The sequence below is a fragment of the Pinus tabuliformis genome, chromosome Q (genome assembly GCF_031772625.1).
Source record: "Pinus tabuliformis cultivar Carrire ecotype Pingquan chromosome Q, CPIR1, whole genome shotgun sequence".
NCBI classification, from domain to species: Eukaryota; Viridiplantae; Streptophyta; class Pinopsida; order Pinales; family Pinaceae; genus Pinus; species Pinus tabuliformis.
In genome coordinates this window covers 778,790,843-778,817,123 of record NC_142296.1, presented here as the reverse complement: position 1 = coordinate 778,817,123, position 26,281 = coordinate 778,790,843, and the positions used below count along the sequence as shown (strand labels likewise).

Genomic DNA, 26,281 nt, shown 5'->3' with positions numbered 1-26,281 from the left:
ACGAAGTCGATGAGAATTAGTCCTTAACTGAGCAATAAAAATTTTGGGTCTCCAAGAGATATTGGCCTCTATGTATGCTTTTGGTTGATGACTATGAGTGGGATTAAACACTTCAATATAGTAATTTTTCTTTCTTCCTAACTCCTTATCCCAAGTACGCCTGTGGAACTTTTCCATAACAAAAGCTTTTATTTCTTTGTTTTTTATGGGACACGCGTTCAAGCAAATACCCCATTTACTAAACCATTTGTTATTTTGTTGCATCCAAGTTTTTTTGCTCTTGCACAATCTATCATTAAAGATAACCTTAGGCCATCTACCCTCTTCCATTTGCTCAAATTTTTTTAAATATCTTATGACTCACACCATAGCAATTGCTTCAATAGGAGCAGTCTCTGTTTCACTTAACAAGATATCATAAGGAACTGCGCTTTTAATCTTAAATTTGCTTGTACTCAAACGCTTCTGAATTTTCTCAATTTGTCTCCACTGCATGTCGAATGTACTGCTGGCCTATAATTCACAACCATAAAGAATCACTAGAAGCCCAAAAAGAGTTTGAGTGGTTTTCCAGTCCCATAACTCTGTATCTCTACACCAATTTTGAAAAGCATAAAATGCTTTCCAACCCCCTAAAGTTCTTTTCTTTCTACAACCATTCCAGCTTAGATTTTTGTTGAAGTCAATTTCGAGGTATTTGTAATCCACAACTTCTTCTAGAATGTTGCCTTCAAAGTAGAACTTATGTTGGTTATGTTTTCTTTTCTTAGAGAAGACCACTACTTTCGTTTTGTTGATATTGACTTGCATCCCCACACTTCTACAAAAATGCTCAAGGGATAGTAAGTGCTCTTGCAAACTAAGAGCCAATTTAGCAATCAGAAACAAAAGAAGCCTTATAACAAACTTGCCCAAATAGATACCATCACCCCCTTGCAAATTTAACCACTCCTCAAGCTTGTCAATATATAAACCAAAAAGGGTAGGAGACATTCGGCAACCTTGCTTGACCCCGATATCGCTTCTAAAACTTTCAGAAATGCCTATTGAAGTTCTAATTTTGGCTTTCACCTCTTCATACATCCTATGCACATTTGCTCTCAAATGTTTAGGAACCCCAGGTTCCTCCATTTTGTGCCAAAGTTTATCCCTAGGAACCGAGTCAAACGCTTTTCTGAAATCAACAAAGCAACAAAAGACTTCTTCCTTTTTCTCCCAAACATTTTCAATGATGTGCCTTAAAGTTATACAATGATCAACTATGGAATTTTTAGGTCTAAAACATGCTTGCCCTTTAGCACGCTTCTCTCTTTCTTCTGCCCACTTGCTAATTTTGTTTTCTAGCATGCTTCCAAATAGTTGTGCAAACAAAGGGTTTATCATGATGGTCCTATAATTGGAGGGATTATTGATGTCACCGCTCTTGAAAAATATTTTAAGATCACTATAATTTTAATGACTTAAAATATTAAGAAAGTCCTTATTATAATAAATATTTTGAAATCTTAATTTAAATAGTTTTGGTGATTTAAAATATTGAGAAGATTGGTATTGTGATAAATATTTTGGTATTGTAATTCAATATCTTTTTGAAATTGTGGTCAATTTCAATGATGATTAAAAAGATTATATTGTGACAAATATTTTGAAATGGTGATTTAATGTGAGCATACCTAAGCCATTTTAAGAGAAAATGTTTTTCATTTTCAACTCTCTTAGTGGCAGAAAGATTACAAATTTTGTTGTCTTAAAACACTTTTGACGTTATCTATACCTAATGTCACTATGCATCCTATGAAAGTTTGTTCTTACTTTATTGATGTTAATTTTCTTTTTAAGCTAGGAGATGTTTTTTATTTTCTAGATTAGGGTTGGTTATCTTAATTTTATTTTATCATTTTTCGTGCCACATATTCTCCTTAAACTCAAATATAACCAGCCTAGATCCATCTTAACTCTGAATCTACCAAGTATCAAGAGGGACCAGATCCCTTTTCACTCTAAAAAAGGTTTGCTTAACAAGAGATTTGATCCCTCTCGGTGCTTGGTAGATTCAGAGTTAAGATGGATCTAGGTTGGTTTAATTCCCTCCTTTAAATAGGCTATATTCTACATGACTACCATGGGTTCTCAATACCATGGGTAATTTTTATTTTTGTTATTATTTTATTTTTATAGGGTTATTTTTAATTTTATTTTGACCCGTTAAAAATGTTTACATTACATTATATTAATCTTTTATTTGATGTTATTTTCATTCTTACTTTTATGTAATTTGACTTAGTCAAAATGTTAAACATTACATTACATCTCTCCCAAACTAGGTAGGTTAGAGAGTGTCTCTTGGCACAAAAATATTTTTATTATTATCAATGTTTTGTAAAAAAAAATCTTCCTTTATTCCCCAAAAATTTAGCCAAGACTTGGCATGTTAATCAACACTATGGTTTTAGTTATGGTTTCAATTAATTTTAGAGAGACTATATTGCATCTCCAAGTTTCATGTCCATTAAGAATGACAAGAGCATCAAAGAGGGATTTTTACTTATTACATAATGAAAAATTTAATATTTGTTAAGAATGACTAGGGCATCAAAAAGGAGACTAGGGCATCAAAAAGGAGTTTTTCTTGTCACATAATCAAAAGTATGTGAATTTACACTTATTTTCAACTTCCTAATAAACTTTTCACCCTTTATTTATCATTTTTTCAATACTACAATTCAAATTGATTTTGCTATAAATATCAACTTTGAAATATTTATACAAAAACACTTTTTCCAAACTATTATTTTATACGTGAAAATTGTTTATATAAAATTTTCTAAAAAACAAAAAATCTACCATGAGCAAAAAGGAAATAATTCATATCAAATAACCCTAATTAACCTCTTGCATGGAAGTGTTTAAATTTTAAATATTTTTTTTCGAAGAAAAATACCGTAATTTCAATCATAATAAAATGTTGAATTTACATTATGCATATACACTACAAAAGTGTATTCTTGAAATATCTAACATAGCAGCTTTACATTTTTAGCTTGCCTTGGGGTAAAAGGTCAAAATGACAAAGCACATGTCAACCATAATACCTTAGATAAAAGGAGAAAAAACTACATCGCCTTATACAACAGGCATATATCAGAAAAATGTCACTAAAACTATATTGTCCGTGAGAGAAAACAAGTATAAAAAGGTATCTGAGAACCAAAAAATCAAGGCCTTCTGAAACATGGAGATATGTTATATTGTTGTGCATTGGAATATACAGAAAACATCATACAGGACCTGAACAATCCCTTTATATAAGAAAATATGGGTTGTCCCTGTGAATCTACATAAAAAATGTTAGGGAAAAAAACAGGAGTTGTCTAACAAAATAAAAAAAGGAATGCATGAGCATATGTATGGGTCCATGTGTGTCAATCATTGTTAGAAACTAGAGCCATGGTATCATCCATGTATGGATGATGGAAGTATTCATGTGATTGATCATTGACTTGTTCCATTATAGTCCAAATATTCTTTTCCAGAAGGAGACCATCTTTTGACAAGTTGTTAGCGACATGATTCCTTTCCCTTTACATGTGTGAGCATGACAAAGATGTGAAAGTATCAGTAATATGTTTTATCTCCTATAGAATAGGAATAATGTAGATGTTACTACATGTAATAATGTCCGTAAGCCAATTTATAGATAGCATGGAATCCCCAAAAATGTGTAACTGAGAGAAATCCTTCTCTTTTGCAGACAAGAGCAAGTTTTTGCAAGCTAGAAGTCCAGCTTGATTATTGGTCTTGAGTCTTAGACCCATCTTGACTTTGAAACTATTATTTGGAGAAAGGAACAACATGAACCCTCCTCCACACATATGACCATTGTTGATTGAGGCGCCATCAAAGAAATCCCATAGCTTAAAAGAATCGATACTTTCAAGAGTAATCACTCTAGGGGAAGCAAAGCCTTTGTCCTACGGATAATGGCATAAGATGGCCAACACCTCATTAGTAGTGTGCATAGGAACTATAATATTGTCTTGAAAGATCACTCTATTCCTAGCCAACCAGACTGCCCATAAAATGATAAGGGGAAGAGCTTTGAAAGGGTGACTAATGGGGTTGGAATACCAAAAATGCTAGGAAGCCTCCAAATCCACCTCTTCCCATGGAATAGAGTGACACAATGCTGGACTATAGACCTTCCATACATGAGCCATAAATAAATGAAACACATTTCCTCATTGTTTTGACATAACGAGCGCCAATCAAGCCCATTCATGAATCTTCTCTAGAGAACTTCCCTGATGGGAACCTTCTTTATCATAATACACCACATGAATCATTTTGATTTGGGGGGTCATTTAGATTTCCATACTGCCTTCGACCACTATTTTTTCTCCACATTCACTCCATCTACCATGAGAAAGATGAAACCCAAATTTGGAGAGTAGGATCCAGAAGGGGAGATAATCTAAATAAGTTCATTAGGTCGGTCAATTAATCTAACGTGTCCATCAGAAAGAGCTTAAATATACTCCTGCCATAAGACCCAATACTCCCCCTCTAAACCAAGTTCTTTTGCATATAACTAACCCTGACTACAAATAGATAAAAGATTTGGGTTAGCAATGTGAACAAGTTTACTATAGCCTCTATCTCTAAGCAAATCTATTAATGGAAGGGGCAACAGGTGACTCATGCCATTTTCTGGTCATGGATCAAGACCAAGACGCACCTTGTCACCTCTATTGACCTGCCATGCAAGACCATTTTAAATCATGTCAAAAGAGCTGAGAAAAGCCCACCATATGATAGAAATATTTGATCTCGGTCTATCCAGCCTTCTTAACCAGTCTTCTAACAAACTTGGAGCAATGTATTTTTGAAAAACCACCGACATCCTGAGACTTTCCATTGAAATCAAACTCCAAGCACATTTAGCAACCAAAGCTTTTGAGAAATGGAATAAATTCTTTAAGCCCCAACCTCCCAAGGCTTTTGGTTTAGCAATGGAATCCCATATTACCCATGGCAACACCCCCTTCTCTTGATTCCTTGCTTAAATATAGAAAGAAAACAATCTTCTAATCTTGTCCAAGACACATTTGAGAGTCCATGCCAAGGAGGCACAATAAAATGGTATGGCCTCTAAAACCAATTTTATAAGAATTGGGTGACTAGCTCTAAAACGCCATCTATGGCACCAACAGTTCAACTATTTATCCACCTTAGCAATGAGCCAAGACCAATTCGATTTATTGTAACAATTGGGCTTCAGTTGAGAACCCAAATATTTCAAATCATGCTCCAATGGCTTAGAATCATATGGAAGAAGTTGGGTCAAATGGCAGATCTCAGCATTAGAATGATTGTGGCAAGAAATAGTAGATTTATGGGAATTAATAGACATTCTAGTGGCACGCCAAAAAAGAGAAAGAATCTCCACCAACACCAGTAAATCCCTGACATCACCATTGCAAAAAATGAGAATATCATCAACAAATAACAAATGGGCGATTGCCAGATTCTAAACAATGAGAGAGTCGTGGAAAACCCATAGACTCTTAGCATCCAATAGAAGACAGTTCAAACCCTCCACCACCAACAAAAAAAAGAAGAGGAGAAAGAGGGAAACCTTAACGCAACCCTCCTTGCACATAAAATAAGGAGAAGCTTAACCATTTATCAATATTGTGAATGATATAAGTTGAATATGGCTCATGACCCAATTAATGAAATCAAGGCTAAAACCTAAATGAGTAAATAGGAGCCTTGTGTAGATATTGTTTACTCTATCATAGGCCTTGGATAAATCAATTTTGATAACTTCTTTTTTCAAATTTTGAGTTTTGATGTCATGTAATCCTTCATGGGCCACACCAACGGGTTCATGAATTTTCCTTCCTTCCAAGAATGCAGATTGCTCTGAAGAGATGAATCTAGAAAGGATGGGATTGGTTCTAGAAGTAGTTAGCTTGACAATAACTTTATAAATGGCATTACATAGGGAAATAGGTAGAAAATCAAAGAGAGAGAGAGGATGGCTAGCTTTGGTGATAAGGGAAATGAAAGTGGAATTGAAGGCTAGATAAATATGTCCATCCTTTCTGGATTCTTCAATTACACCTAACAGATCAGGACCTCGGATATCAAATATCTCCAGAAAAAATTCAACACCCTAACCATGTGGTCAAGGACTTTTATCTCTTTGAAAGCTATGCAACACTGCTTTGGACTTCTCCACCAAAACTCCCTCATTATAGCCCTAAACTCCTCTTCATCAACCATTCTTGGGAAGTAATGTGAAGTTTGGATAACTTCAGCAATTGATGTTTCTGAAGGAGCTCTAAAAAGATATGGTGAAGTACCTCTTACCCAAGTTTTCCAATCCATTGAAAGAAGAAACCTCAATACCATTTTCATCATGCAAACTCCATATAGTATTCATCGTTTTTTGGCCTTTAACATAAGCCTGAAAAAAAATTGTATTCACATCACTACTTTTGAGCCATATGACTTTGCTTTTTTGACGTCATTCCTCCTCCCTGGCAGTTAGAAGGGTGATGTTGTTGTTTTTTTTTTTTTTTTGGTTGCAAAAACTGTTGGACTCCTCAGAAGAGAAACCTTCCCCTTCAGAGGATGAGATAGATAGGAGTTTCCTTTCAATCAATTCTAGCTCCCAAAGTGTCAGCAATTTCTTCCTTTTTTCCATGCCTTTGTCTTTTGTTTAATCCTTCTAAGATTAGCTTCAAAATGGGTAGTTGTTGATACATCCAACAAGGGAGAAAAAGGGGATCCAATTCGACTTTACCGGAGATAAAAACTCCTCATCTTTTAACCAAGCCAAATTCAAATTACAAGGACTACGAAGTTTCTTTGGGGCCCCTTTAATGTCCAAAAAGATTGTGGACTAGTATGAGATACCTCTCTCGCCTATCTATTGTTTAACCTAGGTGTAATGCCCTAATTGATCCTATCATGCAAATTTTTATTGGTGTTTAATTAACCTGAAAATATTGACTTATAATTATTAAGAAATATTGGTATATACTTGCATTTGTGAAACCCTAATTTTATTTACTGATATGACTTTTATTATTGTTATTATTCAATTTCCAAGTTGTTTTCTCAAATTTAATTTTGGATTGAAAATGGTCTCCTCCAATTTATGTCCAAATTAAATATTCATATCCCAAGGTGTCTTCTCAAATCTACTTTTGAGAAGTTATGGTCTTCTCCAATTTAATTCCAAATTAAATATCCATATCACGAGGTGTCTTCTCAAATCTACTTTTGAGAAGATATGATTTCTCCAGTTTAATTCCAAATTAGATATCCATATCACAAGGTGTCTTCTCAAATCTACTTTTGAGAAGATATGGTCTTCTCTAATTTATTCCCAACTTAAATATCCATATACCAAGGTGTCTTCTCAAATCTACTTTTGAGAAGATATGGTATTCTCCAATTTAATTCTATATTAAATATCTAGATTTTATTTCCAAAATGTTTTCTCAAATCTACTTGAATAAGATATGGTAAGAAAAGTCAAGGATACTAAAATGAAAGGATGAGGGGGTAGTCATGACATTAATGATAGGTGGTTGAGGTGGATGGGAGGAAGAGACATAAAAGGGAAGGAGGATGAGAGGAGAGGGGGGATCCTTAGTCTTGGTTTTGGAGGATTTGGTTTTGGGGAGGAATGTGGATAAAGAGAGAGAGAGAATGGAGATATAATTGAGAGAATTCAAACTTGGATCTATAGAGGGTGTTGGTTTAACTTGGACACATTATAGCTGGTTAGACTTGGGCTCAGAGGGCTAGGGAACCAGTGGAGGTTCCCTGGGCTAGGAAATCATTCCTAGTTAGCTGGGAGGTAAATTTAGTCGGGTAGCTGAGAGGAGCATCCCAATAGAACATCTCAACCAAGTTATTGGAACAGGTATTCTTCCATTTATTAATTACTTATGTAAATCGTTGCGATGAAATTCTTCCTGGTTTAATATGTTGTAAGTAAATTTTAATTGTATATTGTCATCACATAAATGTTGAGTTATAAATAAGCTATTTCCCTTCTTATTGTGTTTAAATTAAATAAATTTAGTTTTAGTTAGAGGACCCTAGGAAGGATCCTCACATATGGTATCAGAATGAGTTCAAAATCTGAGGCCTAAATGCCACCAACCCAATAGAGCCCTAAATCATAATCCTAAGGAAACTAAGAACAACTCCAAAAAAAAACGCTCGAACTATTTGTTATTACAAGAGTAAGAGATTCCTCATGATATTTAAAAAGTATCATATTCCAATAAAAAAATAGTTGATTCCTTCTATAATATTAATTTTGTCTTCCTCTTATTTATTAGAGAGTTATACATTCGTGAGTATAGTTTTGTTTACCTTAACATATTATCTTATTCCTTCTTCAAACTATTTGTTATTATAAGAGCAAGAGATTCCTCGTGATATTTAAAAAGTATCATATTCCAATAATAAAAAAAATTAGTTGGTTCCTTCTATAATATTAATTTTGTCTTCCTCTTATTTATTAGAGAGTTATACATTAATGAGTATAACTTTGTTTACCTTAACATATCATCTTATTCCTTCTTGTGGAGTTATTAATTCATAATGAGATAATAAGATAAGAGTATATTTTCTTAAATCATTGCATAATACAGTTAAATAATCATGTTGATCTAGAAATATAGGAGTAAGTGGCATTGTCCTCCTAGAAAAAACCCTATCAAAGCGCTTGTGGAAGTATTTAGGGTTAGACTTTACTCAAGGACCATAAATAATAACTCGAAGGCTTCGTTCCAGCTTGCCCAGCCGAATAGAGGGCCAAAAATTGATTGCCTTCCAGGGGAATATATAACCTAACCTCCCTGCATCATTCCCTATCGCTAAAAAAAAATTGATTGTGATGAACCGACAGATAGGCTGCTACAGGAAAACAAGCCGTCCGAGTTAATGATCTCAACAAAGTTAAAGATCCTAGCCATGTGGGTGAAGCATGTAATGCCAATTCAACTTCACCATATACCCACAGGTAACAATGCCTCATTTGCTTTCCTCATACTTGTTGTGAATTTTATCAATACCGGTGTTCTTACTGGCTCCTGCGGCCATTTAGCTCTTATGTTTTCCATGTTTTTTTTACCCCTTCCAACTACAATCATAGAAACAAATCACCTCTCCATCAAGTGGTTTTCTGCTACCACTTGCGACCGAATCAAAGTATTTGGAAGCCATGAATTCATTAAGAATTCAAATGAAGTTATGCGTCTCTGCGGAGCTAGTGAATTGAACCTGCAAAATATTTGTCTTGGTCTATGATTTTTTTTTTCTCCATACTGGAAAAAAATGTTAATCCCATTTGTTTGCATAATCCTCAAGGAGGATTATATTATCCTCTTGTGTCCCTACTTTCACTGATATACCAATTCAAAGATAAATATGCTTGCAACATAACCATAGGTGATGGTACCCCAAATGTTTTTATAAGATTCTTAATGCTATTGTCTTCTTGATGGCAGCATTGTAGTAAGTTTTTTTTTATTTACTTCCAGATTCTACATTTTCTTGTGCATAAGTTTTCTTGTCCTATTTGCTAATTTGGCCTTTTACCAGACTTACTTTTCAACACTCTTTTCCCATCATTTACTTCTAAAGACATCTTCTTCTTTTTTTTCATTAGTTGTATTTTTAGTATAAAGATTAATCATAGTTTTTTGTAAAAGGATATTTTCTATATGGCAATTAGATTTCGTGAGGACTTACTTTTCAACACTCTTTTCCCATCCTATGCTTCTAAAGACGTCTCTTTTTTTTCATTAATTGTATTTTTAGTATAAAGATTACTCATATTTTTTTATAAAAGGATATTTGTTATATGGCAATTAGATTTCCTATCGACAAAAAAAAAATTGACACACAACACCACTTTACTCATATTTTTTTATAAAAGGATATTTGCTATATGGCAATTAGATTTCTTGATCGAAAAACAAAAATTGACATACAACACCACTTTCTGATGACACAAATTTAGGGTTTATGTTAACATTTCATTTTCACTTACTTTCCTTGACTTTCAAATTAATCATGTTCAAAATGATAAACTTCTCCACCAATGAGAATGAAATAGTTGAAACCAATGAGAGTTAAATACTTGAAATACTTTTCTTTGGGACATTCTTTATACTTAGATAACTAAATATGTTTAATTCACTACATAAATTTATATAGAAGTTTAATGAGGTTAGTGCCCACCATAAATTGTGCAATTCACTACATAAATTTATATAGAAGTTTACTGAGGTTAGTGCCCACCAAAATTACACTTAGATAGCTAAATATGTTTACCAAGAGTTATTGCCCACCATAAATTACACAATTCACTACATAAATTTACATAGGAGTTTACTAAGGTTAGTGCCCACCAAAATTTATGCAAGCTGTGGACCTTTAGATAGAAGAATTATTGACTTTGTAAACAAATATAACTTATCTATGTATATAAGAAGGTTGCAATTTCCTATAGAGTTAAATCCCTTTAATAAAATTGAGATTATTTCTTAAAATTTGAGATTAACATTAATACAAAGAAATATTATTTTGCAGAAAATATATTTTCTTACAACCATATTAATTCATATAATGACAAGATTTAGTGAGAATGTTGACCTTTTAAGTTGCATTAAAACAAGTTGTTTATTTATTAATAATATTCAATAATATAAATGAAATTAAGTGAAATTTTTACAAGTTGCTTACATTATGCTAAGAAAAGTTGCTTGATGCAATGCATATTTCTTACATTTTTTTTATGCAACTTCTTGAATTTTTTAGAGACACAATAGAGTTATATTAGATATTGTCATAGTATTAATCTCCATATGTTTACAAGATGGAAATCCAACATATTCACATTAAAGTGACAAAGGTGAGCACCAATTTATTAGCACATTAGAACCTCCTTTAAAACAATATATAATATTGAAATATTAAAACATGTAGCACTAGTCATTCTATATATATCAATGGGATAGTAAATGCCTACTTTGATTGAGGCCATTAGACACCTACTTTGAAAACAAAAGGAGATATATATATATATATATATATATATATATATATATAATAATAATAATAATAAAAATGACAATCTAGCATTATTGATGGGATTTGAAGAGGACACCTAGTTATAATAATGTAAAAAATAAATAAAAAAAATAAAAATTGGTAATTTAGTATATATGTGAATGCTCAAAATATATAAGATGGATTTAGGATGATTGGTTACACATATCTAAAGATATTTGAGGATGACTAGTAGTGTGTCGGAACGTTGCTTAGCCAATGATGGGAGAGCATTTAGTAGATCCACGATTATCTTCTCAGTATTAGTAATACTCGTTTACAAGCATAACAAAAGGAAAACTTACACCTATCATTTTGCTAAACATGTGTGAGTCGAGTAAGAATTGACAAGTCCTAAGTAGCATTGATAAGTCTCGTTTGGAACATATAACTGAACATTTCAAAATGGTGAGGATGCGGGGAAATAGAGGTTGAGGAGGATCATCCCGAGGACCTCCTACAAATAACCCACTGCCATCGCCGGAGTTGGCTCTCATCTTGCGTTCTCTAGAAGCAATTAATGAGACTTTAAGAGGGCACCAAACAATTGAAGTGGAAGTGGAGCACCCTCCATCAGGATTGGGAAATCTCGAGGGATCAAGAGACTCTGATAGAGGACCTCCAATCAAGGACATTAATAGGGAGCTCCAAAAGATTAAGCTCCCATAGTTTGCTGGAGGTCGTGCCAACGAACGAGTAGAAGCGTGGTTAGAAGGAATGAGAAGGTTCTTTGCACTAAGAGATTATACTTCCAATTCAAAAGCTAAAATAGCAATATTCCAACTCAGAGATAGTGCTTTGAATTGGTGGGGTAACTTAGAGCGTAAACTACACCTCACTCCGAACACAGTTACCTGGGAGTTATTTGAGGAGAGATTTAGGAAAAAGTACCTACCAACATATTATGAAGAACAACAGGTAGGAGCCTTCCATGCTTTGGTACAGGGAAACCATACGATAGAGGAATATGAGATTAGATTCATGGAATTGGTCAAGTGTGTCTCTTACATGGATACTGAGAAGCACCAAGCGGATCGTTTCATTTATGGATTGAACCCTAAGATTAGGGCGATGGTGAGGATGTGTAAACCATCCTCAGTTACAGAAGCTATTGAACATGCTCTCTATGTTGAAAAGCACTTAGAATTAAAAGGTGGAAACAAAGCCATTTTTCCACAACAACTAAGGTTTATGGGGAAGGCCCCTCGTACCGTCTCCAAGGGAGGAAGTTTGAGGCCACCTCCATATGGGAACAGGGTTGTACCAAGAGCATCGATAGTGGGGGTTTCAATGGTTACCAATGTAGCTTCACTCGCAACTTCAAGGACTCGTGCAAATCAAAGTCATACATGAGGAGAAACAAGTAGGGGAAGGGGTCCCAAGGGAATGAACTCTTTTCAAAGAACTCCACAACATTATGTTCAAAGTCTACCACACATCACTTATTGGGGATGCGATGGCCCCATCACCAATGCGACTGTCCCGAGCTACAAACTGGTAACAATCCAAGAGAAGGAAAAGCACCAATGGAGGGAGAAAGTAGCCACCATTGAATCTATTCAGCAGTTGATAACCAACAAGTTGAATACCAATCTGCCGTGGTAGAAACCTTAGGTATGCTAAACAAAGTAAAAGTTAAACTTTTGTTTGATTTTGGTGATACAAATAGTTTCATTTCACCAGTTGCATTAGGAAAATGTGGGTTGGCAGCCTATGAGCACAATGACTTTAAGCAAGTTGAGATGGCTTTTGGGATAAAACAAGCGGTAGGACCTAGTGTTGACCAATGTAAGGTGAACCTCGGGGTGTGTATAATTAAGTGGAAGGCATGCGTCACAACATTGGGGACGTACAATGTAATTATTGGAATGGACTAGCTAGAAGCTCATCGAGCTTTGGTAAATTGTTTAAAAAAGAAGGTGATTTGTTTAGATGATGAAGGTAGGTCAATTGATATTTGTGTTATCAAGAGAGGAATGTCCCTATGATTCATCTCCATGATGAAGGTAAAATGTTGTCTTCGACAAGGTTGCAAACTATATGTGGTCAAGGCTGTAAGTGACCAGAAAGGACCCTCCCTAGATCAACGCCTAATTTTGTCAGAGTTCAAGGATGTTTTTCCTAAGGAATTGCCTAGATTACCTCCTATAAGGGAGATCGTTTCCACAGTGGACCTAAAACCTGGTGCATAACCAATATCTAAGACACCCTATAGGATGACAACTCTAGAACTTTGTGAGTTGTAGATGCAGTTAAAAGAGCTTTTAGACTTGGGATTTATCAGACCTAGTATTTCAACTTGCGGTGCACCAGTTATTTTCGTCAAGCAGAAGGATAGTTCCTTAAGGCTATGCATAGATTATAGGGACTTGAATAGATCCACAATAAAGAATAGGTACCCAATACCTAGAATAGATGACCTATTTGATCAAATGAAGGGAGCAATGGTTTTCTCAAAGATTGATCTACGATCTGGATACCACCAATTGAGAATTAAGGAAGGTGACATCTCAAAAACCGCATTTCGAACTCAGTTTGGGCACTACGAGTTTGTAGTTGTTCCATTTGGTTTGACAAATGCACTAGCAGTATACATGAGCCTCATGAATGGTGTGTTCAGGAAGTATTTGGACCAATTTGTGCAAGTCTTTCTCGACGATATTTTTGTGTATTCCAAGAATAAAAAGGAGCATGAAGAGCACCTAAGGGTTGTAGTGACTTGCTTAAGGGAAAATCAATTATATGGAAAATTGTCAAAATGTTCCTTCTTTCAAAAGAAAATTCATAATCTTGGGCACATCATTTCAGGAGAAGGGATTTCAGTTGACCCAGAATAGGTAGAAAAATGCTCATGAGCTGCGTAGTTTTATTGGGCTAGCAGGTTATTATCGTAGGTTTGTGGAAGGTTTTCGAGGATTGCAAAACGCATCACCACATTACAACAAAAAGGGGTCATGTATGAATGGACATATGAATGTGACACAACATTCACTGAACTAAAGAGGTTACTAACTAGTGCACCAATCCTTCGAGTACCAAACATGGAAAAAGACTTCACTGTCTGCACCAATGCTTCGAAGTAAGGATTGGGAGTAGTATTGATGCAAGAAGGCAGAGTAATAGATTACACATCTAGAAAATTGAAGAAACATGAAGAGTTGTATGCTACCCATGACATAGAGTTAGCAACAATGATGTTAGCTTTGAAACTATGGAGACAGTACCTCGTTGGGAGAAGCTTTGAGTTAAGAACAGATCATTAAAGCTTGAAGAACCTCTTCATTCAAAGGGATTTGAATGCCAGACAGAGGCGATGGAGCGAATTCATGAGTGAGTATGATTTTGGGATCTCATACATTAAGGGAAAGGAGAATGTGGTGGTCGATGCACTAAGAAGGAGGCCACAAACTTTCTCCCTAATACCCTTGAGGGTCAATTTGAGGGAACGTGTGTTGGAGAAACTCTTTGAAGATAGTTGGTCTCTAAAGGTTATATCAACACTCCAGAGTGGGAAGCAGATATAACCAAAGTTTGAGGGATATGTCCTTGAACCAGATGGACTATTGAGATTTCAAGGGAGAATGTACATACCTAAGGAAGGGGTATAAGAAGAACCATGCTCAAAGAGTTGTTGGGCCTTGAAATTGTCATTCACTTCCATTACATTTTCATTTATATTTCTATATTGTCACTTTCACTCCACCTCTATTTCATTACATTTACCTTACCATTATCATTATTGGGTCACATTTATGTTTTTCCAAACTTTATTAATTCTTAGCATTTTTAAATGAATTTATGGTTAAAAATTAGAAAATAATGTGCATATGCTTATACCTAACAAGTGGGATGAGATTGTTGACATGTGTAGGTCAAAAGGAAGCTTCTAAAAGACCCTTATGTGGCCCCCGAAAACCAAATTCGAATTTGAGTAGAGAAGATCATGGGATCACGAGGATATGTGTCTCATTTCCTATTTGTATTGAAACTCTAAGAAGACATGTGTCTTATCATTTCCTATTTTGATTGTAACTCTATAGATATAGGGAGAGATTCATGGACTCTCATTAATGAGATAACTTCTCATCTTTTTGTATAAATAGTGGAAGTTTTCTCCTATCATCTTATATGTGTAAAATTGGAGTTATACTCAAGCTTTGAATACATAATTAGATTGTGGAACCTTACTCATGAATGTTCCTTCATTTTGACTTGGTTGTGCTTACATATGGAGCGTCTTGATTTACCATCTCTCACACTTTTAGATCAGCTACCTAAAATGTGTGAGATTTAATTGCTTTTATAGATTAAAGTTCATTTGCTTTCTTCGTAATAGTTTTAGAATGACTGTGCAATCTTTGCTTTTCTAAAAACATTTCAATAGGAAAGATTTATTTATTTTCCAATTAGATTAAGTTTGAGGCAAGAGCTCATAGTTATTTAGTTTCCTTTCATGTTTTGTTATTTACTTTCTTATATCAAATTATCAATTCATTATATAATTGAATAAAAGATCAGGCCAAGAAGGTGAGTTCAAATTGGGTGATTGAATGTTCAACCTATGTAATCATCGAGCTTTACTTTTTCGTGCTTTTCCATTTGCTTTTAAGATCCTCATTTAATTGCATTAATTGATATTCCTAAAGATCATTCTAAGAAATTGATTTAATCATATTTCAAGATTGAATGGTTGAATATTTAATACATGCAATTACTGAGTTATTTTCTGCACACTTTACTTGCTTTTCTAGGACATTAGAAGTTAAAGTATAGATAGTTGCTTACACATCATCTCAAAAAGGTAACACTTCATAATTGAATGCTGGAGTAACTAAGTATACATTAGTTGCTTTTTCCTTACATGCTTTGAAATGCTTTCTTAGATTAAAATTTCAATTCCTCCAAGTGTGATTGCACGCGCTATATTTTCTTTTGAATTTGTTTTCTTTCTTTTCGTTACTTGATTTCACAAGGTAGTTGAATTTCATTTTCATTATTTGATTTTATAGATTAGATGAATTGGTTTTCATTATTTTGTAGTTAGATTGATCTAAACTGAAAGACAATTTCTAGCACATACAGTGCATGCATGCTTCACAAGTTTATGAAACCCCCTAGTTGACAAATTAAATGACAGGAAATCACTTTGCCCCAACAAGAGTCACATAGAGCAATCTATTGTGCATATCATGGAGTGAAGAAGATGTATGAAGACATGAAGAAACTCTTCTTTTGGATAGGAATGAAGCACGACATAGCCCAGTTTGTCGCCAAATGTCTTGAATTTCAACGAGTGAAGGATGATCATATCCATCCAGTAGAACTCCTACAACCACATGGCATTCCTATTTCTAAATGGGAGGTCATTTCTATTGATTTTGTTGTGGGTTTTCTACTCACTTCAGAGAGGCACAATGCTATATTGGTTGTAGTTGATAAATTGACCAAAAGTGCCCATTTCATCCCAGTGAGAGACACTTACGATGTTTTTTTTTTTCCACTTCTGGTTCATGGATACCGTGGTCAATGGGTAGCCGCTACATCCAGGGTTGTTAAACACTGAGTGGACGCACCCAAAGGCATCAACACCCATCGGCCTATTTACTGACCTAACCCCAAGAGCTTTCGGGATTCGACTCTGTGACCTCCCATTGGCAAGGCACTTGATTTGACCGATTGAGCTAACTCTTGGGGCTGAGACACTTACGATGTTACTAATGTGGCATGAGTTTTTATAAGTGAAGTTATTCGACTACATGGGTTACCCACAAAGATCATTTCTGATAGAGACTCTCGATTTACATCTAGGTTTTGGACAAGTTTGCAGTCAACACTAGGGACTCAATTGAACCTGAGCACTGCATATCATCCAGAAATAGACAGGCAGACTGAAATATTAAATCAAGTTATGGAAAACATGCTTAGAATGTATGTCATGGATAATCAGACTCAGTGGCAAAGGTACTTACTATTGGTAGAGTTTTCTTATAATAACAGTTACCATAGCTCAATCGGGATGCCTCCTTATCAAGCTCTATATGGGAGGCTATGTAGGACGCCATTGAGTTGGGAAAAGTTGGAGGACCGAGTAATAGTTGGGTCAGAATTAGTTCAAGAAATGGAGGAACATGTAAGTCAGATTCGACAAAGGTTAATGGAAGCACAAGATAGACAAAAGAGTCATGCCGATTCACATAGGATTAATCGAAGTTATGAAGTAGGAGACAAAGTTTTTATTTGTATCCGACCCAACAAAGGCACCATTCAGTTAGGAAAGGGATGAAGTTGTCACCTTGGTTTATAGGACCTTTTAGGATCAAGGAGAAGAATGGACCCGTTGCCTATTGTCTTGTACTTGCACCCCATTTGCATAAAACTCATGATGTTTTTCATGTATCTGTTTTACGACATTATGTTTCTGATGAATCTCGCAAACTAGATTGGGGGGAATTGCAGGTCTCAGACGTGGGAACCATAATGGTTGAACCATTACGCATATTGGACCATAGGGTTCGACATCTTAGATGTCACATGGTGGACCAGTTTAAGGTCCAGTGAGACAAGTATAGCCCAAGATCTGCTACCTGGGAGGATGGAGAGACTATACGTCATGACTACCCCTCACTTTTTGAGCATTTGTGATGCCCATTTTGACTCAGACGTCTACCTATGCTAAGGCTCTATTTGTAGTTCCATGTTATTTATTTATAAACGCTATGTAATATTGATGCATTTAGTCGAATAGTTGAAACTACTTATATAAATCATTAGATGGATTAGGTATTGTTGATTGAAATATTTGATGTAGGACCTAATGTATGACTTACTTGGTTACGATTTAATTAGTGTATGACATCAAAGTTATTTTTGTTTCATGTATGGCTTAAGTGGTTATAATTTATCTAATGAATGACTTTGAAAAATTATGATTTATCTAATGTAAGATTTATTTCCAGTATGAAGTACAAAATTAACACATGCATACTAGACTTAGTAACATGATGTTTAAGATCACTTATCCATATATATTTTGTTGCTATGTATATGCATGAATGAGAACTAACCTACAGATTGGAAAGAGCTATATGATAACCAAGATCTACTCTTTCGATGGGGACTGTCAAGACATCCAATGAGGAATGATATGATGTACATTCTTCTATTACATTTTTTATCTACATGATATGCACTCTTATGACATGGGTAAAATGTAAATGACAAGTGACAAGACTACCTGACTGGAATATTCGATGAGAAGTATCCAACCAACGCTGTAGTGTGGTCCATATTAGGGTGTTGAACCTAGTTGTGAGGAAGGGTGGAGTTATTTCCCACCGTGTAACCTCCAACCCTGGAATCGTGGGAGGGTAGTGATGGACACGCTCCCCTAGACGTGTGATGACAATTGCTAGTTGCTTGCTGGGGAAGTTAGGTTGATATAGTTGATGCTTCCGCCATATTGTTTTTATTAGTGGTTAGATCGGTATAGCCGATGCAATAGTATATAGCAATAAAGGATGGATAGGGTGGGAGCGGAAGTAGGTTAGGAAGGATAGGAGGATATAGACTAGTTTGAGACTCTTGATGGGAAGTGGTATCATTCCTTGACTTACTTAATTTGACTACTATAAATCTCTCTCTATTTTGTTATGCTTTATTGTCAAACTTCTTTCAAACTCATTGTATCGTTTTCACTCTAACTTCGAGACGAAGTTTTCTGAAGGAGTGTATATAATGCCCTAATTGATCTTATCATGCAAATTTTTATTGGTGTTTAATTAACCTGAAAATTTTGACTTATTAAGAAATATTGGTTATACCTGCATTTGTGAAACTCTAATTTTATTTACTGATATGACTTTTATTATTGTTATTATTCAATTCCCAAGTTGTCTTCTCAAATTTAATTTTGGATAAGAAATGATCTCCTCCTTATTTCCAAAATAAATATCCATATCCCAAGGTGTCTTCTCAAATCTACTTTTGAGAAGATATGGTCTTCTCCAATTTAATTCCAAATTAAATATCCATATCCCAAGGTGTCTTCTCAAATCTACTTTTGAGAAGATATGGTCTTCTCCAATTAATTCCAAATTAAATATCCATATCCCAAGGTGTCTTCTCAAGTCTACTTTTGAGAAGATATGGTCTTCTACAATTTATTTCCAAATTAAATATCCATATACCAAGGTGTCTTCTCAAATCTACTTTTGAGAAGATATGGTATTCTCCAATTTAATTCTATATTAAATATCCATATTTTATTTCCAAAATGTCTTCTCAAATTTACTTTTGAGAAGATATGGTATTCTCCAATTTAATTCTATATTAAATATCCATATTTTATTTCCAAAATGTCTTCTCATATCTGCTTGAATAATATATGGTAAGAAAAGTAAAGGATACTAAAATGAAATGATGAGGGGGTAGTCATGCCATTAATAATAGGTGGTTGAGGTGGATGGGAGGAAGAGACGTAAAAGGGGAGGAGGATGAGAGGTTAGGGGGGGATCCTTAGTCTTGGTTTTGGATGATTTGGTTTTGGGGAGGAATGTGGAGAAAGAGAAGGGAGAGAATGGAGAGATAAATGAGAGTCAAACTTGGATCTATTAGAGAGAGTTGGTTTAACTTGGACACACTACAGTTGGTTGGACTTGGGCTCAGAGGGCTAGGGAACCTGTGGAGGTTCCCTGGGCTAGGAAATCATTCCTAGTTGGCTGGGAGGTAAATTCAGTTGGGTAGCCGAGATGAGCATCCCAAAAGATCATCTCAACCAAGCTATTGGAACAGGTATTCTTCCATTTATTGATTACTTATGTAAATCATTGCGATGAAATTCTTCCTGGTTTAATATGTTGTAAGTAAATTTAATTGTATATTGTCATCAAATAAATGTTGAGTTATATTTTAAAAATTAAAGTTGAACATTGAAGTCTCCACTGCAGCTGCTGAACCGCGCACGACCTAGCCCTGGTGAGCATGAGGTTCCCACCCGGCCCTCCTGCGGCCTCCGGCCGCATTCATGGAGCAGACAAATCCTCCAGAGGATGGAGATCCGCACACAGGTAGTCAACATGAGCATGAATAAACTACAAATGCCTTTGCATCTTTAATATATGCCATTGGACCTCCTAAAACTAGGCCGTCAATATCCAAGTTTGTGAAGAAACTTGATGATATTCTTGAGATATCTCTCCCACCTTCTCTTCCCTTTCGTGCAAATCTGTCTCTAGCATAAAGATGACTGATTGGACCGTTTATGGGCTTATGGCCATCCCCTAGATCTGTTCAAAAATGGGTCGAAAGAAATTGGACTTCTTCAATAACTGGGAAAATATCCATAAGATTCTGCGGAAGAGGGTATTACACCTTCCATTTTGAAACAAAGGAAGACCTAGATTTAATCTTCAGAAACAATCCATACTTCATGGATATGCGAGGGTTATATTTAAATAGATGGACCCCTGATTTTGATCTTGAAATGGATGTACCTAGCGCAATGCCGGTATGGGTAAGACTACCTCATCTCCCTCTTCACTACTAGGGAGATGAATCGGTGAAAGCTAACGGGAATGTTGTGGGAAAATACATTAGCAGAAGTGAACCAAAAGAGAACATGCATGCGTGTGTGAGGATCTGTGTTGAAGTGGATCTAGGGAAAGGTCTTCCGAAGGCAGTAAAGATCAAAGTAGATCAATGGACGTACATACAACAACTGGACTACGAACAAATTCACTTCAAGTGTGAGGCATGTCATGAATACAGTCATTTTGCAAATAGATGTCCAAAAAAACAAGAAAATGAAAATCTATAGGAATCTGAACCCAAATTGGAACAAGTCAAAAGGAAAAAATCGTCAAACAAATAGACCATCCCCCCTTCAAGCCAACCTCAAGCTCCCACTGATCCCTCAACATCCTCTCCCATCGTAGACAACCCTTCCACTTTCCCTTCATCTCTTGCCAATACCAACCCTTTCGGCCCCCTGGAAGAGCCCTCAACTCCCCTCTCACCCCCATCCTCCCCTCATCTCCCCTCCTCCTCCCATTTACTCACGCCTTCATTCCATATAATCCATCGCAGTCCTCCTCCTCCATCAGTGGACAAAATACTAACTAGAAATCAATCTAAGGAATCCCTCCAAACCCTTGAACACCAAATAAAAGCAGGAAGAAAATCCAACAAGGAGCTTAAAGATGAAGCGATAGCAAAAGAGATGGCCTTCGGAACTGTTGAAGCCTCGAAAATCGGGTCTACAACAAGGGGGATACCCACCCGGTCTAGACCTTGGTTGGCAACTCCTTTTCCGTTTGGTGTAGTGGGTCCGACTAGGGATATGGGACCAGTTTCCCAATTTATGTGTGTGTGTGTTGAGAATTGATATTTCCTTTCTAATAACTTCTAAGTAAAATGATTTTATTCTAAGTCTAATTTAACAACATGCAATTGTATTCTAATAAACAGAAATATCTAATTCTAAAACTACCCCGGGATTTAATCTTTCAATTATGCAATCTAAAATAGTTTCTACAGCAATTGGTAATAAAGATCATTCAATTGCTATAAGAAAAGAATTCAATAAAGATGAATTGTTTCGTATAAAAAATTAGCCGAACAGTTGTGAAAAACATATCGCATAATAATTCACTCATATATTAAGCATAAATAAATGGCTATCACCGTACAGAATTTCCAAATGATAACTCAAGCATTTAAGCATTCATACATAAATAACTAAACATGAATATCACCATAACACATAAGCAAAATTTGTTAAGAGATAAAAGTACCATTTATAACGAGTTCTACTCATGAGCTCCAACAATAATGATTTATCTCTTCTTAATTCAACATCTACTAAGAGTACAAAAGTGCAATTTCAGTAGCAGATATTAAACATAGATATCAGTAAATCTTGTTCCATTTATTCATCAAAACCTCCTTGGAGGGTGCAGAAGTGCATGTTCCCAGGACAAGTTTTTGATAAATTTCAGGACCATTCTCTAAATGCATGAGAAGGGTTTAAATACTACTAGCTAAATCTAAAAATAGTTTATTACAAAAATATAGGAGGCGGTTTATATGACCGTCCTCACTTCAGGGAAAAATAAATCAAAACTAAAACTAAAACTAAATCTAAAAGTAAAACTGGCAATTAACTATCTATGTATCTGATCTTTGTAGTCGCAAGCATCCAGCATCAGCTTGAGGAGAGTTGGCTGGCCGACCTCCGACTTTAACTGTCCTACGAAAATGGAATCGACAAGTGCTGGCACCATCTTCTCGGCAGAATTAGTGAGACATTTGAGAGTCATGCACTGACTGTGTGGTTTAACCAAGTACTGCCAGTAAGAATCCCAGTTTAACTTGGTTAACCTTTTGATGGACTTTGCTCTTTCTTGAGCCTTTTGTCTCCAGCTTGTCTGTAGGTGCTGCACATTTGGTAGGAATCCACATACCATTTGAAGATATTTATGATAAATACAACTGGTTTTTAGAGTTCGGGTTTTTTCTTTCGTCTTTAGTTTTTTTTTCTACAATTTTCCAGGCTTACAGGTAACTGAGTGATTGGAGGCTTTCCATTTCAAGAATTTTTACCTAGGCGCTAATCACGCATCGGAAACTGCCTCGGTTTCTTGATCCGGGCTTTCCTGATGCTATTTTTTGCCTCTTGCACGTTTTTTGTTAGAGGATCTAAACCTTAAATTTTATGGGAGAAATGACTCCACGAGTTCTTAGCTCTGAGTCTTAAACTATTGGTCTGTTATCTCAGCGCTATCCAACACTCATTTGACCATGTCTGTGTATGGAAGAATCTTGGGTCTTGCCGCTATCCGGTGCAAGAACGAACACTCTAGTTCTGTAATTAACGCCTCAGATGACCTGCGTGAGTCTGTTGTAGCTGTAACCTCCATTACTCTAGGATTTCTTCCTTGAGTAGACTTTGCATGCCTTCCCAAGTAGTAATGCCGGCATCTCTGTTACAGGTGGTGTCTATGTATAAGGGCGTCATTTCTTTCTCTTCAGAACTCAGAGCCTTTCCTTTCTTTCCCATAATATTCTGAACACTGCTATGTATACCTCTCTGCTTTTCACTCCTGCAATTTGCAAATGAGGCAAGAGTAATGATAAGAAAAAAGTGACGGGAAAGTTTTAAATGCCGAAATCATATAAAATATATCACCTTACGTGAAATGGCTCTTCGATCAGATCAAAACCATATTTCATTAATGATTTCCAACTAACTCATTAAATTAACATTAACGCGCATAACTGGGCATTGGTTTGTGGAAAGGCTTTTTCGAACAACGAGCCTGCAAATCTGCGATAAGGAAATTTTGCGATTTGCTTCGCAATATCGCTGATCCGTTACGTGTGGCGATCTTTTACCATATGTTTTCTGCGCAATGCGATTTGCGAGACGCGCCATCGCATATCGGCGGTTTGAGGTATTTCGCTTTAAGTGATAGTTGAAGCATATTAAAACTGCGATGCGATGAATTTATTCAACGTGATTTTGCATCGCAATTTCGCAATCTTAGGATTCGATTTGTAGGAAAGAATCTATTACCTTTTTGCGATGTGATGCGACGCTTTTTATTGAGAAAACGGTTTTGTTCGAACTTATCATAAAACTTAAGTCTTTTTGGATTTTCGGGTATTCTCCTAAGTTTTATGATAGTAAGATTTATTTAAAAAGGAAATACAAGCCCTATTTTCTTTTTGGAATTTTTATGGATAAGGGTTCCCACTTATTTAGTATTAGTGATAATACTAAATAAGAAGGGGGGTTGTTGCTGGCCATAAAAACTGGCGATTCACTTAGAAGAACCAGTTATCTCTGCTTTTCTTTTGAATTTTCTAAACTTCCAAAATAGAAGGTTTTTTAGAGAATCAAACTTTATTATAGAAAGATAAAGTACACCATGCTTTTAGCTATTAAGGATAATATGTTTCTTCTATGTTAACTTTGTTTATTTACTTCCTAGAGCTAGTCATTGTATTTACATCAACCACTACTTGGCTTATAAATAAAAACAAAGTCTTCTTTGTAAATCAGTTTTGAATATGCTCGTTTGTCATAGGTAGAGCCTCTACTGCCAGCAGGCGTTTATAGCCTCGACAACGTTACCTGTTACCCAACAATGATCCTATATCCTACTTAGAGAAATATACGATTTTCAAAGGGAAATCCATGTTCACACTTATTGCTTTTATGTTCTTTCAATCCTTAAAGAACAATGCCTTGGTTTGGTAGCCAAATTATGACAGTGCCATTCACTTGATTTATAACATTGCTGATTGTAATAATCTCGAGTCATTGCCCTGTTGTGATATGCAGTTTTGGCAAAGTCAGCAAGCTATAATATCTATGATCATGATAAGTCGGCTCGTGATGAGACCTCTTATTCTTTAAGTTAAAGTGTATCGCTGAATTATTCATTGAAGCTTGTAATTCCCTAGGTGGGGAGGAAGTCATTGTTTCCTTAAGAATAGCTCTGGACGACAATGGTAGAGTTTTTGGAAAGATCTTTTCTACAGAGAATCTTCGTTTTGTTATTGATACTTTTCATTTGACTGGTATAAAACAAATTCCAACTAAAGGTCGTTTTTTAATCAAAATTTACAAAGTTGAAACTAACATCATTTTTAAGCTTATAGCCTTTGACTGTATCTTTCAATAATAATGTTCAATTTTCTAAATCAGTCCTATTTATACAAGTGAAAAAACAAAATTTAAAAGAAATTCTAGTCTTTTTCATGAATTCCAAATGTAACCATTTACAACTGGGTTTATTATCAAGACAAAGGAAAAGCTAATTTAAAAAAATAGAGAATGATCTCCTATGGAAAGTATTTTTTGAGGATTTGTCCGTTAACAGGTAAAGATTCTCTTTTTCCTGTTAAATCTTGTAACATAAAGGTAGATGGACCTACTATTTCTGCGATTTGGAAAGGGCCAAGCCACATTCGTTGAAACTTCGTATGTTTTCCCTTTTCCTCATGCGCCTTATCCCATTTTAAAACTAGATCTCCAATATGAAAGTCCTTTCTGGATATCATGTTTGAATCAAAAGAAGCTTTTACTAGTGCTTGATGATGCACATGAGTTATTTTAGCTTGTTCTCGTTGCTCTTCTAGCTTAAGGATTTGTAGTTGCCTTAGTTGTAAGGAAGAAGTTGGTGTTTCGTCAATAAATTGAACTAAGGCCAACGAGAGGATCACTAGATGAGTTGGAAGGACCACTTCTTTCCCATAAACCAAATTAAAGGGAGAAGTGCCAATGGAGGCTTTCTGCGTTATTCGGTCTGCGTATAAAGCATATGTTAAGGATTTGTGCCAATTCTAATGAGTTTGAGCAATGGTTTGCTTAATAATTCTGATTAAGTTTTTATTTGTTGATTCAGCTAACCCATTTCCTTGCGGATAATAATTGGCAGAGTATTTAAGCTTAAAACCTCTTTTGAGAGCAAATTCAATCATAACATTGCCAGAAAAATATGATGTGTTATCAAACATTAAAGCAGAGGGTAAACCAAACCTGGTGATTATGAACTGATCTATGAAATCAATGATGTGATCGGCATTAGCTGTCTTGAGAGGAACTGCTTCTACCCATTTAGTAAAATAATTTGTAGCTGTAAGAATATATCTATGCTGTTTAGAAGAGTGAGGAATGATCTCACCTATTATATCCAATCCCCATTGATCAAAAGGTTGATCGATATTGACTGGTTGCAAAGGCAACGATGGTTTCTTTTATCTTCCAGTAGTAGTTTGACAAACTTGACATTTCCTTACGTAGCTATGTGCATCTTTGAATAGTGTAGGCCAATAGTATCTTGTGCGCAAGATTTTATGTGTTGTAGTATCTCTAGCATAATGTCCACCTGCTGGTCCATCATGGAGTTCCTGCAACACTTTTTCAGCTTTAGCTTTCTCAAGACATCGAAGGAGAACAGAATCATAATTCATCCTAAAAATTACATCGTTTACGAGTTGATATTGCTTAGCCTTCAACCTTAGGGCTCTTTTCTTTGTATAATCTAGGTTTGAAGGAGCATACTCGCTCTTTAGATAAAATATGATATCAACGTATAATGATTCAATATCATTTAGGCTTACCTCATACATT

General features: G+C 35.5%; 1 long non-coding RNA gene across 1 annotated transcript; it reads left to right on the top strand.

Moving 5' to 3' along the window:
* Window positions 1-8,767: 8,767 nt before the first annotated feature.
* On the top strand, window positions 8,768-15,356 carry LOC149221795 (uncharacterized). Its single transcript, XR_016248879.1, has 2 exons — window positions 8,768-9,052; window positions 15,017-15,356. It is a non-coding gene; the product is annotated as an uncharacterized LOC149221795 (long non-coding RNA).
* The last annotated feature ends 10,925 nt before the right edge of the window (window positions 15,357-26,281 follow it).